The following is a 16,475-nucleotide window of genomic DNA, read 5'->3' on the forward strand; positions in this document are numbered from 1 at the left end:
CAACACAGCCAAAAAAACAAAAACAAACAAACCTTCAATGGAGGACTTCCCTGGTGGCATGGTGGTTAAGACTCCGCACTCCCAATGCAGGCGGCCCAGGTTCGATCCCTGGTCAGGGAACTAGATCCCACATGCATGCTGCAACTAAGAGTTCGCCTGCCACAGCTAAGGAGCTGGCGAACCGCAACTAAGGAGCCCATGAGCAGCAACTAGGAGCCCGTCGGCTGCAACTAAGGAGCCCACCTGCCACAACTAAGACCCAGCACAAGCAAAGTAAAATAAATAAATAAATAAAATATTAAAAACAAAAAAAACCTTCAGTGGAATTGGAGATTTGGAGACATTAAGGAATTGTTTGTTTTTTGTGCATATTTGTTTTAATGGAACATGTTTATCTTTTGGAGATGCACCACGAAACATTCACAAATGAAAAGGTAGGATGTCTGGAATTTGCTGTGTAGTAATATGGGAGAGGCAAGGAGCAGGTGGGGGTGAGACCAGGCTGGCCTTGAGTTGAAGGTTTGCTAAAGCTGGTGACAGGTGTGTGCAGGGGCGGGGGGGGCTGGCCTTACACTCCAGCATCTATGTTTGCATGTTTGAAATGTCCCCAGCAAAAAGTTGAGTGAAAAAACCCTTCAGCAGTCCCTAACAGTGGCTGGACAGAATCCAAACCCTGGAGCTGGCAACTCCTCACCCCGTGTCCTGGCCTCTGTTCTCCCCGGGCACCTCCTCTGGGCACTAACACACGCCCTGCATTGCGCCCCACAGCAGCCTCTAACACTTGCCCCTGGGCTCCCCCTGTGCACAGAGCACTTACACCTAAGCTGGATACCCCCAGGCTGGCTAGGTGCCTCCAGGGCTCTCTACCTCCTTTACAGCCCCAAACACCTTGTATTTCTAACACCTGTTTCCTTATCGCTGGCATGCATTCATTCAGTCAATCAGCCAATGAATAGTTCTTGAGCATTTTTAGTGAGTATTTAATCCAGTCACTGGGGATCCAGCGGGGATTGTGTCTATTTAACCCGGCCTAGGACCTGCCTGGTTACAACCCAAGTGGCGGAATAAAAGGGCTGAGATGGGGAACATATGATCCACCTGGAATTCTCTCCATGGCTCATAGACATCTGAACAGCAGGAATAAAAAGGCAAACGGTGGGTGTTGTGTGTTTTTGAGTGAATGAATTCAGAGGTGTTCAAAGTGTCCCAATGTCCTTTCAAACGAGCCGACAACCACACGTTGGGCCTTACTGTGATTTGAGGGAAAGTTGTCTCTTTATGAGTCTCTGAACAGGGTCCACTGTTCCCTCCTCCATGCAGTTCTGGCTGAAAAGTAGGACTCCCAGGCAGCAGCCAATCTTGAAGCAATAAAGGAGAATTCTGCAGATACCACATCAAGCCCTGGTGATGTGGGACATAAACCTTTGACTACTGCCTGTCTCAAATTCTTTGCAACCCCAGACCTGTTTTTTTTTTGAACGAGAAACTCTAGTGAATTTCAGGGGAAAAAGTACCTACGCATCATTAAACCCCACACTCTCTCCAAATGATCTTTTAATCTTTCTTGAGGGCCTTGGGTTTGTACACAGCTGTAGTCAGTAGGTACAGATATTTGGGGTTGTGTTTTTCTTCTTCTTTTTCTTAGTCTGGTTTTTACTGCAGAGACTCCGTGTAGTGTGGTTGGTTAGCTTAAAGACTGTGCAGCCAGCTGCCTGGGTATGAATCCCAGCTTGCTGTGTGGCTCTGGGCAAGTTACTTAATCTCTCTGTGCCTCTGTTTCCTCATCTGTAAAATCAAGTTGGTGATAGGACCTACGTCGTTGGATTGATGGGCTGATTAAATGAGATAATACGTGTGCATGGGCCAGGGCCCTGGCTAAAGCAGATGGGTAGCTGCACAGGGCAGAAACCCATGCGCCTCCCTTTTGCTTTCTGCCCCGCCCCGGCCACTGTACTCAATTGGTGCCCACGTCCTGTGGGCTACATCTAGGGAGGCTTTCTCCAGTCCTCTCATTTCTCTTCATCCCTGTCCTTGCCGCCTAGCCCATCACTTCCGGCTTGAATGACTGCGGTGTTCTCTCTCCTGACTGGTCTCCCCTCTTTCCTCCGTCCTGATAACTTTTCAAGATAGTGATTTTGTTTCCTTTGGGTAAATACCGAGAAGTGGGATTGCTGGATCATATGCAAGTTCTCTTTTTAACTCTTCGAGGAACTTCCATGCTCTTTTCCATAGTGGGTGCAGCAGTTTACGTTCCCGTCAACAGAGCACAGAGTTCCCTTTTCTCAACACTTGTTTCTTGTCTTTTTGGTGACAGCCCTCCTAACAGGTGTGAGACGATATCTCACTGTGGCTTTGCTTTGCATTCTCCTGATGATGAGTGATACTGAGCACATTTTCATGTACCTATCGGCCATCTGTATGTCGTCTCTGAAAAAAATGTCTGTTCTGTTCCTCTGCCTACTTTTTAATTGGATTATTTGTCTGTTTTTGCTATTGAGTTGTGGGAGTTCCTTATATATTTTGGGTATAAACCCTTTATCAGATATATGATTTGCAAATATTTTCTCCCATTCTGAAGGTTGCCTTTTCATTTTGTTGATGGTTTCTTTTGCTGTGCGGTCTTTTGGTTTGATGTAGGTCAGTGTCTATAAAGGCCCCCAATATTTAACTACCCTCCCCTTGCATATTCAGTCCCCCACCTGCATGTCTCTGAGATGAACCTTTTCTCAGAGATGCCGAAAAACATGCATGGGGATAAGTTTCAAGTGACGGCCCTGGTACATTTGGTAGACTGTCCGAACCTTCTGCCTTTTTGAAGGATGTGTCACTCAGAAGATGCCTGATGCCAAGAGAGAATGGAGTGCCGTGGGAGCTGTATCTGTGCTGCATGGTATGTGGGCTTTAGCCACATGTGACTATTTACATTTAAATGTAAAATTCAGTTCCTTAGTATGGCAATTCCTCAGAAAATTAAACATAGAATTACCACATGACCCAACAATTCCACTTCTGGGTATAAGCCCAAAAGAAGTGAAAGCAGGGGCTTGAACAGATATTTGCTCACAGTATTATTCACAACCAAAAGGTAGAAGCAACCCGTGCCCATCAATGGATGAATGGATAGACAAAATGTCGTCTATCCATACAATGGAGTATTAGCTTTAAAAAGGAAGGAAATTCTGACACCTGCTACAACATGGTTGAACCTTGAGCACGTTATGCTCAGTGAAAGAGCCAGTCACAGAAGGACAAACACTGTATGATTTCACTTAGGTGAGATACCTAGAATCGTCAGCTTTACAGAGTCAGAAAGTAGAATGGCATTCGCCAGGGGCTGGAGGAGGGGGAAGGGGGACTTGGTGTTTAATGGGGACAGAGTTTCAGTTTGGAGAGATGAAAAGCTTCTGGAGATGGATGGTCGAGATGGTTGTACAACAGTGTGAATGTGCTTAATGCCACCGAAAGGTACACTTAAAAATGATTAAATGGTTAAAATGGTAAATTAAAAATGGTAACTGATTAACGTGGTAAATGTTATGTGATGTATATTTTCCCACAATAAAAAACGTCAGTTCCTCAGTAACACCAGCCACATTTCAAGCGCCCAACACGCAGCCAGTGGCTACCATAGCGCAAAGATATGCAACGTTTCTGTCATCTCGGAAAGTTCTATCGGCCAGCCCTGATACCAGGATGCCATTGGGTGCCATGGACCCCAGTGGTTCTCCTTACTGATCTCATCGTCGTGGATGAAACATGAAGACAAAGGGAGCCTGATGCTGAGGGAGTGATGCCCTCTTGGGTTTTCCTATCATCCTCCTGGATGGTTTGAGCACAAACCGGAATTGATCACATAAGCAGAGCCCTCAGCCCTGCGCTACCTTTACAGACAAAAGAGATGTGTGATCTCACCCATCTTTAGAGAGACTGTAGCAAGTCCATCTCCCTCCAAATGGCTTCAAACTTATTTTCCCTCGTCGCGGAGTCTCTGCACCCTTGAAATTTGCCCTTACAATGTACACTGGGGTTCCTTGAGGACAGAGGCTGCATTTCACCTATTGTTTGTTTGTTTACACTCTGTAGCACCTATTACAAAGTTTGGCACAAATTAGCCATTTGAGACATTTTATTTTTAATTTAAAAAACTTGTATCTGGGGACTTCCCTGGCGGTCCAGTGGTTAAGACTGCCCTTCCAATGCAGGGGGAGTGGGTTCGATCCCTTGTCAGGGAACTAAGATCCCATGAGGCGTGGCCAAAAAAAAGAAAAAACCCAAAAAAACAAAACAAAACAAAACCCTTGTATCTGTGCCAGGATTCCTGCCACAAAGGCTGAGATGACTTACAAAAGGAAAATATGCAATAAAATCATCATAACTCAGGAGGAAGGAAACAGGGCCAATTAAGTGGGGAAAAAAAGTGACAGCTGAGGACAAAAGAAGTCAAAAGGCAAGTCAAAGGCTGATGTAGTTGCTGTGCACAAGCCTCTGATTTGGCTCAGAGCTTCCTCCATCAGTCACATCTGTCTTGTTGTCAGGGACACCAGATATCTCCCCTTTACTGCATCAGATCTACTCTCAGCCCTTCTCCAGGCCAGTCTCTGTCCCACATATTGGCGCTGTATGGACCATACCAGCAGGTTCCCGTGCCCTCCAGCTTCTAGATGGGTTCACTCCATGCAGAGCTCTGGCGTGAGATCAGAGGAGAGAGGAGAGTGAGGTTGGACTAGTCATCTCCCCCTCCATCCCCAGCTCCTCATACTTCAAGGTTAAGTGGCCTTGAGCTGGCTGTCCTCTCAACTGAAAGTCATCCCTCCCTCCTTAGCTCTCTCCCCTCCTGGGTCTGATAACTCCTTCTTCCCTACTCCTTCCAGCCGGGGGTGATAACAACTTGACTGCTGTTATCCACACCTTTGTAAATAGCTCCGCTGTAAACAAACCCTCCTAAAATGATCCTATTTTGAGTATGCCATCTGGGTCCTGATGGGACCTTGACTGATACAATATCCATTTCTCAGGGGAGGCAAGCTCTTTTGGCCCTAAGTTTGAAAATAAATGTCTCATGTGGAGTGTGATCTAGGAGATAGGGAATGGGGGTGGGTGGGTGGTGGTGAACGGTATCCCCCCAGCAAAATCATCAATGAATGTCAATGGAGTTTCCTTCATGACAGCCAAGAACATCTTATTCATTCATTCAACAAATAATTCTTGAGCACCTATGATGCTCAAGATGTTGGGAATTACACTCATGAACAAAATGCAACCCCGTGAAGACAGCTCTGTAAAAGAAGAGCTACTGCATCCCCGTATGTGGTCTTCGGAGGGTGGTTCTCAAACGTCAGCATCAGATCCCCCTGGAAGGCTGGTTTAGACACAGATCACTGGCCCCGCCCCCAGTTTCTGTTGCCAGAGCTCCAGGCTGGGGCCAGAGAATGTGCATTTCTAACATGTTCCCAGATGATGCTGATGCCTCTGGTCTGGGTACCACACTAACTTCTGATGCCCAGATCCTAAGGGTGGCACATAGAAGGCCTCTTGGGATGAACATATTCTTCAAACCCTCTATCAGTAAGACATCTTCACCTTGGCTTTTGTAGGCCACTTGGGGCTGTATTCTCCAGCCAGGGTCCGGGATGCTAAAATTAACCACTCTGAGTTAACTGGGGCTTGGTCATAAGAAACCAGGGGGATGTGCCTTTATGAAAACAAAGGCACCAATTCCAGGACTCTGACTAGCATGGGAATGCTGAAGGATAAGACCTAAACCTTCTAAGTGTTTGAATACCGTCTTCTGTGTCCCTTTACTCTGACAGAGACTGCCAACTCTCCACCATATCTGCTGTTCCTTTATTCCCCAGTAAATGAAAGCCCCAATTCTTAGCTGGCCACACAGCCACCTAGAAAAACGCCTACATTTCCCAGCTTCCCTTGCAGCTAGGTATGGCTATGTGTCTAAGTTCTGACCAATGAATTTTTTTTTTCAGTGCATTCTCAGCCCATGCTGCTTTATTGCCAATATATATATGTACACAGGTGCAAAGTTTCCAACTCTTACAGCAGTTCCTTTTTACAGCAAAGAATAAAATTTCTTCTAAAATCCCAAAGGTGCATAGATTAGAAAGCAAGCTACCTTCTGTAAGACTTCATTCAATGAAATTCTTTTAACATTATCTTATATACCAATGGGGCAATGGAGAAGATGCTGAACAGCAAGTAAGTTTTTCTTTAATTGAAATATAATTCACGTACCATAACATTCACCTTTTTGAAAGGGAATTTCAGTGATTTTCAGTGTCATTAACAAAGTTGTACAACCATCACCACTATTGAATTCCAGAATGGCTAATGAGTTTCAAGTTTCCAGGAACCTTCCCTGAAAGGTAGCTGTGACAAACTCTTTGCCCCTTCTTTGTCCTTTCTTCCATTTTGTAACCTGGAATGTGAATATGATGGCTGGAATTCCAGTTGCCACCTTGGACCATGAGGATGGGACCACACCCTAGGGATGGCAGAGCAGGAAGCTGAAAGGAGCCAGGACATCTGGGGCCTTCGTGCTGCCAGGACTGTTTGCCCAGACTTTTAAATGAGAAAGGAACACACTTTTGTCTTGTTTAAGGCTCTCTTATTTGGGAGTCGCCGATATTCACAGCTGAACCTAATTCTAACTGATAACCAATAATCTGATGAATCAGCCTGGGTTCTTAGTTGTAACCACAGAAACTAATTCTAGCTGCTTTGAACAAAAAAGAGATGTGTTAAAGGGTGCTAAGTAACTCCCAATCTCCAGAAAGGCTGGAGAACCTGGCTTGGAGTCTACACCACCAGGGACAAGCCCCAAGCACACTACAGAGCAGGTTGAGATGGGAACCCCGTTAGAATAACATTCCCTTTGATTCCCTCCCTGCTTCAAAGTAGATATGCCTGCTCCTGTTTCTAGCCTCTTGACTAGGCACCCATGCATCTGACTGGTGGAATACAGTCACGTGGCAGGGCCCTAGCTTCACAGGAGGCTGGGAAAATAATTGGCAGCCTCCCGTGGCTGGCACTGGGAGCCAGAAAGAATGACAAAAGGCCACGACACCCATCTCTGGCATTCCCCACAGCTGTTGCCAAACCAGAATCTCAGAGGGCTTTTCACTGCACGGAGCCTCTGATTTATGTCTGTGTGGAGCGGATCTCTGATGGACAGGGGCTTATCTCTAGGATTTAGTCAGCCGCACTTTTTAATGCTTTGCGTTGCCTGTCACTTTGGATGTAATTCAATCTGTGTGGTGCCTCTTGAAATTCACCTCCATCCTTAGGAGAAGTGAATGCATGTGTGGCGAGCTCTTACAGGGCACAAGTAACTCCTGATCCAGCAGAAAATTCCCCCTACAACTCCTACTCCGGGGTTTCGGCTTTCTCTTCTTTATCCCTCAGAGGAGAAGGGCTCAGGCTTCATGACCAGGACAGAGGAACTGTCTCGCTGTAAGACCTGAACTCAATGCAGATTTTTCATCCACAAAGAGAGCTTTGGGCTCCATGCTTCTGAAGACCCTTCCAGCCCAAACTGATATTCTGGGCCTCGGTGCTGCTGCATTTTCTAAACTTCCTGGGGTCCCTCCGGGATGCAGGTGTTGTTGGCACCAAGGACCGGGAGCCAGAAGACTTTCCAATTGGCCTTGTCTCCTTTTCTATTAAAATGCCTGCTTGCTCAGCAGTTCCACTTCTGGGTATATATACACCCCAAGGAATTGAAAGCAGGGACACGAGCAGGTATTTGCACACCCACGTTCCTAGCAGCATCATTCACAAGCGCCAAAAGGGTGGAAACAACCTAAGTGTCCACCAACAGATGAGTGGTCTATCCTTACAATGGGGTATTATTCAGCCTTAAGAAGGAAGGAAATTGACACCTGCTACAACGTGGACCAACCTTGAGGACATTATGTTCAGTGAAAGAAGACAGTCACAAAAGGACAAATAGTACATGATTCCACTTATGTGAGGCACTTAGAAGAGTCAAATTCATGGAGACAGAAAGTACAATGGTAGTAGCCAGGGGCTGGGGGAGGAGCATGGGGGGTTATTTAGTAGGGACAGAGTTTCAGTTTGGGAAGATGAAAAGGTTCTGAAGACGGACGGTGGTAATGGCTGCACAACGATGTGAATGTACTTAATGTACACTTACTTAAAAATAAAGTGTCGCATTTTATGCCATATATTTTACCATAATAATAATTTGAAAACGTCTGCTTGCTCAGAGCCCAGTGTCTTCAAAGACTTTGTCTGCTGGATCTCACTAGCAGGACTAAAGCCAAGTAACCTATTGCCAAAACATCCCATCAACTCACTCAGTCCCTAAATAATTGTAATCAATACAGAGAAAAAGAACCAGTCAACCCTTCCCTGTTCTCGCGTAAAGGAGACAGCACCCCCTGAGCCCTCAAACCTGACTCGTGGAAAGGTGTCGATTTCTGCTTAGATGTTCCAAAATCCACATAGGATGTCTTGTCCCCAGACAAGCCAGCTCATGACTCCAGCTTCCTTCTGAACACAGACACACATACCCAGATTTGAATAAAGACATGACAAATAGAATTTCAACTCCATGCGTCTATACCTCGCACAGAAACAATGCAGAAGAGCCAAATGGAAAAGCTACCCGCCATCACCAGACAGCAACAATCTTTCAGGTCAAATTCAAAGAGAGTACCTGGAACATAGCCAACCACCCCACCAAAAATAAAACACTCCACTGCCCTCAGCCGATTCAATTATCTCTCTAAAAAAGGGCTTTTTTTAACACCTCCCAGCAAGCAGCAGATTCAGTGAGTTGGTGAGGATAACAGTACATAATCAAGCAAGTAGAGCCCAAGGTGTAAAATAAAACGCGGACTGGCTCGGCCAGGAGCAGCGGTGCCCTCACACCATGAACATAAATGTTTAGAAATGGATATTATCGTTTTTTTTGTCATCTGGAATATTTTCCTCTACGGAAAGCATATTTAAAAATGTCTTCACTATTCTCTACTTGGGAAGCGACGTTGGTGACCAAGTTTCTGTCCTTGACAGGATATCACCTAGTCGAGTCTGTAAAAATCCACCAGCTTAAAAACAAAAATAAACACACAAAGAAAACAATCTGCCCTTTTCCCTATAAAATAATTCAGGCTCATTACAGAAGAGTGAGAAAATACCAAAGAAAAAAATTAAAAAAAAGAAAAGAAGAAATGAATAATAAATAACGGAAGGAAGAAAAAAATGAAACACCCATAGTTCTACCTTTCAGACATAAGCATGTTATTACTCTAGTGTTTTGGTGATTTCCGTCTAGTCCTTATGAATATGTATGATATGCATATGAATATGAACATGGGCTTATGCTGCCTCCTTTAACTTAACATGGCAACATGGCATTTTCCCTTGTTAACGTGGTCACTCTGGTCTTGATCCCCTTCTTGCCTTTTAAGGCCTTTTGGACTCTGTCCTCTGTATGGACTCTCTCTCTCTCTCTTGCCTCACACTTTCCTTTCTCATCCAGCCTTACTGCGATGTGATTTTCCTCTATTTATGCCTCCTTATTGGAGTTTCTGTGCTCGGGGCCTGTGTGAGGCCATCAGACCCTTCTGGGCACCCAACAGCCAGCCCCATTGGACCCTGGTTCTCTGGCCAGGCCTCTCATCAGCCAGGGCAGCCTCTGCATTCAGTCTCCCCCGCCTCACCTCCAGCTCTTTCACCAGCCTGGATTTAAATGGCTCAGGAGGCCTCTGGTCTTTTCTTTGAAATGCTTTCTTGGAGGGCAAAGGAGTTTGCAATTGGTTTTCCCCACAGGAATCATTAGCTTCCATGGCTTCGACTCCATAGCTATCTTGATAAGAAGAAAGTCACAGGTGCTTGTTCTCAAAGGAATCTGGGGCGTGGCTGAGCAGGACCCACATAAACACAGCTCGAGCAGAGGAGGACGAAGGCTGGGTCCAGGGATGCCCGGAGACATCCCTCACACCCACGCCCGACAGTCCCAGGAGCAGGAAAGCCCCGGGTCTAGCTGAAGAGCTGCTGGAGGTATTTTGTCCTCTCAAGACCTAGGACAGACCTGGTGTCGGTCCCTGATGCCCAGGTCCCCTCTGCCCCGTCCTTCCTCGGGGTCTCCGCCAGCCCGCCCAGCCTGGGACGAGCCTTACCTGTCCACAGATGGCAGCCTCACCCTTCATGAGGAAAGGTGAGCAGCTGGGTCAGGGCCCATCTCCCCCAAGAGGAAACAGGTGTGAGGAGGGAGACTATGGCCTTGGACCCAAGTGAAGCCCATAGCGGAAGGTCAGCCTCCCTATGAGCCCTTCCTGCTGCTGACCAAATATCACCCCACAGCCTCACCATCCTCAGGGAAAATTAAGATGCCCCAATTCCCGCACCTGTAAAATGGGCACAGCTCCGACCCCAGGGGGTCATTCTGCGATGTAATGAAGTAACGCACCAGAAATGCTTGTGTGTCACCCAGGGCACAGCTCCTGTCTGAGCATCCGGAGCAGAATCTGGTTTGTCTGTCCCTGGAATCAGAGAGAGGGACACACATTTGCCCCCTGGAAGAACTGTGGTTTATGTTTACAACCCAGATGTTCAAAGAGCAGTGAGAAGACCTGTGTTTTTTTGTTTTGTTTTGCGGTATGCGGGCCTCTCACTGCTGTGGCCTCTCCCGCTGTGGAGCACAGGCTCCGGACATGCAGGCTCAGCGGCCATGGCTCACGGGCACAGCCGCTCCGCGGCACGTGGGATCCTCCCGGACCGGGGCACGAACCCGTGTCCCCTGCATCGGCAGGCGGACTCTCAACCATTGCGCCACCAGGGAAGCCCAAAAAGACCTGTTTTAATCAAATCTGGCAATTTTAAAAACGGCCACACCTCCCTCTGCTAGTAAGTAATAAATTCACTGAGCAACAGAGAAGGAGCCACACGTTCAGGCCCAGCCTGTTGGCAGATGTTGGAACTGCCCGAAACAGCTTCAGGCTCAAGAAGGTGGGGCGCAGGGAGGTGCAGGAAGTCGCCTGGGCCTCCCTGACTTGGGCTCCGGCAGCCGAGGTGGGGGTGAGGGTGCCACTGGTGACCCGAGGCTGCCTCCTGGGCGCTGGGCCTGAAAAGGAGCGCAGGCAGGATCAGGCACCAACGGCAAACAGCGGCCTGTGGTTCATCTGGGTGACTTTGGACCCAGGTTCTGGCCAGTTGGGCTCTGGCGGAGTCGATTCCTTACTTGTCCTCGTCTTTGGGGTCCCATGAAGGCTTTGTTTCCCCGACATTTGGGGGAAAGACAGACAGAAAGAATAAGGAAAGTTCCTGCTTCTGCTGCCCCTCCCTGGGGCACCAAGGGCACCTCGGATGGGTCGGGGTGGCACTGCTGGGGGAGCCTCCCTAGGAGTCCCTCTGCTCTGAAGCTCCCAGGCCTTGCTTCCTAGTGCCGAGGAAGAGCGAGAGGATGGTGTGTATCGGCTGATGGGTTCGGGCGAGGCACCCGCCCAACCTGCCCAGCCACCCTGTGCCCACGTGCCAGCCCCGCCCTGGTGAAACTCTCCCAGCACAGGCTGGCCTGGAGTGGCTGATGCAGGCGGTCACCCCTGTATGTCAGCCTCGGTGTTACAGGTTTGGGGCAAGGGAAGCTGAGTCAGGAGGGGATTCCCAAAGCAGCCTTGGTGCTCCCTGTCCTAGGACACCACCTCCTGAGAGCAGGGGCCTCATCCTCTTGTTCACTCTGGTGCCTCAACCCGGCCCGACACATCACAGCCGCCTCCAAAGTTTGTTGACATCACAAGTGAATGACTGGTGCGGAGCAGACATGAGCAGTACACACACCCTGCCCTAGAGAAGCCCTCGGTCCACAGCCACTGGGGAAGGAGTCAGGAGAGGGGTGTGGAGAGCAACCCAGGTTGCATCAACAGCAAGAAGGAAGGGCCTTTTAGATGGAGGGAACACCTCCGAGGTGAGGGGTCGGTGGGAGTGGAAGAGAGGCAGGGCAGGAGGAGAGGCCAGCGGAGGCTGAGGAAGGCCTGCCGGCCAGTCCAGTGGGAGGCCCTTGGTGGACAAGTGCCACTGATGCTTTTCGGAAGAGGACTGACGCGTAGACCTTCATCTAGGAAGAAGACACTGCAGGAGGCGGACTGGGGCAGATGGGAGAGAGGGAGAGTGACACAGTGACAGCGAGCTCAGCCGGGGACCCAGCTGGGCAGTGGTGCTCAGGTGGGAGCAGAGTGGGCGTGGAGAGACACAGAAGGAGTTACAATAAAACCCTGTGTCTGGCTGAATGAGGATAAGAGGGCTAAGCCTGCAGCAGATTTTCCTGGAGAAGCTTCCAGAGGAGAGTGGATGCACATCTGGCCCCGCCTCTGGCTCACCCTGCAGACTGAGGTGGTGCATTGGCCGGACACACAGACATCAGCCCACCTGGGTCCTGACACGCCACAAACCCACAGCCATTCAACAGTGGTGGATGGAGATCCCACTGGCGCCGGGCACCTTCTAGCAGTGGGGATGCAGCCGAGAACTCAACAGGTAGGGGTCCCTACATGGGACTTCTGTTCTAGCAGAGGGCAACAGGCGATAACCCTGAGCACAGAGAGTGAAAACTGCTCTGGGGAATGATGACGTCGAGTAGGGGGTCAGACAGGGACAGGGACGGGTCACCAAGGGAGGCAACAAGCAGAGGTGTCCGTCATGTTCTCTGCCCAGTGCAGTGACTGACTGCAGCTGATGGTCGGTGGATACCTGAGGGTGTGACTCAGGAGCAGTCCCGAGGGTGCTGGCTGGACCCACGGGAGGAAGCCACCAAGAATCCTTGCAGGAGACTTAAGTAGCTGAGAGTTGGTTTCAAGGATCTTCTGATGCTCTGAGAGGTTGCACAGGGCTGAGAAGTGGCTGGAGAGCAGTGGACAGCCACAGAAGAGCTGGGCTTGGGTTCAGGACATGAGCAGCCACCAAGGGGGCTGGGCAGCAGGGAACTGTGTGCCAGGATGACGCAGCTGCCAGCATCACCTTGGACCTGGAAAGACGTGCTATACCCTGGCTGCTGGGGCCCCAGAGGGCATGCCTGGTCCATAGTCTTCATAGTGGGAGGTGACCTTCCTACTACCAAGATTCATATCATGGGGGTTTCTCAATATGGGAAGGAATTCAGCTTCTGGGCAGGCCAAAGAGAGAAAAAACCCAAGTGTTCATCCCAGGAGGAGAATCTGTCTTTCGCAACAGATTTATTTTATTGAGCAACTATTGCCTTCAGGGTAATATTTGCTTCCCCACCTCCTCTATTCTCCCATCCCTACCTCTGTCCCCGCCAGGAGGCATCCCCTAATAGGGCCTCTCACCTGAGGGGCGCACATAGGGCGACTTGGCTCCCAGCTCATATTCACAAAAGTCCTTCAGTGTTTGCTTTTGACATTATTCAGTTTTGATTTTGAGACTCGCAAGGACTCTGGAGCCAGGCTGCCTGAGTTTGGATCCTGCCTCTGCCACTTACTAGCTATGTGACCTCGGCTGAAGTACTTAACCCCTCTGTTTCTGTTTCCTCTTCTGTAAAATGGGAATGCCAATAGCTTACACCAGTCACAAAAAGCCACATATTGAATGATGCCATTTATAGGAAATGTCCAGATTAGGTAAATCCATAGAGACAAAAAGTAGATTTGTGGTTTCCAAGGACTAGAAGGAGGGGCGCGATGGGGAGTGACAGCAAATGAGTGCAGAGCTTCTTTTAGGAATGATGAAAATATTCTAAAATTAGATAAAGTTTAAAGAGTTATCACAAAATGCTTAGAGCAGTACCTGAAATATAGAAAATGATTTGTAAGTCATTGTTAAGGAAAACTCACTTCCAGATGAAGGCATTCACCCTGATGAGCTTGGGGAAAATATGCTCATAATGTAATTTTAAAGTGGTATTCCATTCCTGAATCTCACTGTCTGTCGGGTACTTTTATAAATCCTGTAATTATCTTGGGGATAGCATTGTGCATTCATTCATTTTTACCATATTGGGGCCCCACCTCCATAAATGGGTGGTGGCTCAGGGCTCTGAAAGGCCACCACATCTGGCGAGCTGTCCTTGACTCAGTCAGCTTTAGACACAGGATCTAGAAGGCAACAGAAGGTGAGGACTTCATACAAAGGCATTTAGAAGGAGAGTTGAGGATGAGGTGTGTGGCCTTTGTTTCATTGGCAGAGAACTAGGAAGAGGTGATTTCCAAGCTGCATGGTCTCTTTATTTGCTCAAAGCTGAATTAAAGTAATGCAACCACAAAAAGGATTCAAGTCAGCAAGCGGCAGTCATAGAAACCCTATGGAGGGTGCCCTATGGCAAGACCACTAGTGTGCATAACTAGGGCTCTCTGGGAGGAAAAGAGCCTTGATTAGTAATGTTTGCCAATTTCCATGGTGTAAATACTCAAGCTATAGACATGATATCACTGGAGTCAGAGTTGGCAAGAGTTGTGCAGTAGTACAGTATTATATAGCATTTCTGCTATACTATATAGCTACAACAGATGTAAATAACCTCAAGGGCTTCCCTGGTGGCGCAGTGGTTGAGAGTCCGCCTGCCGATGCAGGGGACATGGGTTCGTGCCCCGGTCCGGGAAGATCCCACATGCCGTGGAGCGGCTGGGCCCGTGAGCCATGGCCGCTGAGGCTGCGCGTCCGGAGCCTGTGCTCCGCAACGGAAGAGGCCACAATAGTGAGAGGCCCGCGTACGGCAAAAAAAAAAAAACAACAACCCTCAAAGCATAGATAACAGTAAATGTAGCAAAATTATTGACTTTTTAGTATTTATAACCTTTGCTTTTTAATAACAACTTTGAGATATAATTCACAAACCACAAAATTCACTCCTTTAAAATGGATTTTAGTATATTCACGAAGTTGTGCAATGATCACCATTATTTAATTTTAGAATATTTCCAACACCCCCCAAAGAAACCCCATACCTATTAGCAGTCACTCCCCATTTCTTCCCTTGGCCCTAGGCAACCACTAACCTAATTTCTGTCTCTATGGATTTACTTAATCTGGACATTTCATAAAAATGGAATCATACAATATACCTTGCGTGACTGGCTCTTTTCACTGAGCATAACGCTGAGGTTCATCTGTGTTGATTGGTCTCACTGAGGTTCATCTGTGTTGTAACACGTATCAGTACTTCACTCCTTTTTATTGCTGAATAATATTCCATTACAAGGATATACCATATTTTGTTAATCCATTTATCGGTTGATGGACATTTGCGTAGTTTCCACCTTCTGGCTATTATAAATAATGCTGCTATGAATGTCGGCGGACAAGGTTTGATGTGGACACATGTCTTCAATTATATTAGGTGTATATCTAGGAGTAGAATTGTTGGGTCATATGGCGACCCTACGTTTAACATTTTGAGGAACTGTCAGACTATTTTCCAAATCGGTTGCCCATTGGCACCTCATTTCCTAAATTTTTCTTTTACATTTTCAATCAGCCATCTGGTGTCACTGGCTCAGGAAGCTGCAATGTTAAACAGTTGCCACTGGTTGTTTTCAACAAACTGGGGGTAGTGCTGTTTGCACTAAGGGAGTTCTGAATCCTGTCAAATAAAGACAAATCCTGAGAATGATGCCTTTCTAGGGAGCTGCCTGACAGGTCAAATAGTGACAGTTTTCTGGGGATGCAGCTTTCGGGAGAGCTCCAAGCCTGTTCTGTCCCCTCCAGTAGCTTAGCTAGGCTGTTCATTTTCACAGCTGCCATGGTTGTGAGGTTGATGTTTTTCAAGACTACCACGGACACGGGAGAGAAGAATGTGGCTACAGCAAGTGAAAACACCACGAAGCTCACAGTTTTTACTGAGGTCAGCCATTTTTCTTTAATAAATGCTCCTTGTGATGTTGCAAACCTTTGGCTAATTTCTAGAGTTCTGAAGAAGTTGATTTTGGCAATTTTTGCTAGTTTTCTCATTGCTTTCCATTCTGAAAATGCTTCTCCTTATTACTTTTGTTTTTAACATAATTTATTTAATTGCAAGTTTATATAAATTAATTTTCAACAATGGCTGTGTCTAACAACTGGCATGCAAAATTCCTGAAGATTTAACAATTGGCTTTCACAAGCTGGTACCAGCTGGCTCCAGTATACCACTGACAGGACCCTCACAGATGCACCCATTTGATCCAGCTCAGCCCTGCAAACATTTAGGGTACTCAGAGATGCATGCTTATCCAGTACTAAACTGAATCCATATCCCTTGAATCCAGCCCTCAGCCAGAGCTTGCTGGCAGGACAGACAATGCCTGTAGAATCATCCAAGTGATGGCTTGGCATGCAAGAAAAATTGGAAAAGGCCGAGCACAGGTGAGAACAGCTATAGAAACACTGAAAGATATTGCTTCTCATCTTAGGGATCTAATCCCAAATTGTGCCAAAGGTTGTTTTCTGATTCCTAGAGGAAACTAAACAAAGCAAACAGGTTCTTATTTGCTTTATAAATTCTCTAA

The 16,475-nt window shown here is 47.6% G+C and overlaps 1 protein-coding gene across 1 annotated transcript in view; it reads left to right on the top strand.

Annotated features, from left to right (window-relative positions):
• Positions 1-12,282: 12,282 nt before the first annotated feature.
• Positions 12,283-16,475, top strand: part of LMTK2 (lemur tail kinase 2) — an 88,180-nt gene continuing 83,987 nt past the window's right edge. Inside the window, exons 1-2 of the mRNA XM_089895634.1 lie at positions 12,283-12,513; positions 15,726-15,832. The gene's annotated coding sequence lies outside the window, so the exon portion shown is untranslated. The remainder of the gene's footprint in view (positions 12,514-15,725; positions 15,833-16,475) is intronic.

The sequence above is a fragment of the Delphinapterus leucas genome, chromosome 15 (genome assembly GCF_059928025.1).
Source record: "Delphinapterus leucas isolate spDelLeu-1000000601 "Yukka" chromosome 15, BTC_Dleu_Yukka2, whole genome shotgun sequence".
Taxonomy (NCBI): domain Eukaryota; kingdom Metazoa; phylum Chordata; class Mammalia; order Artiodactyla; family Monodontidae; genus Delphinapterus; species Delphinapterus leucas.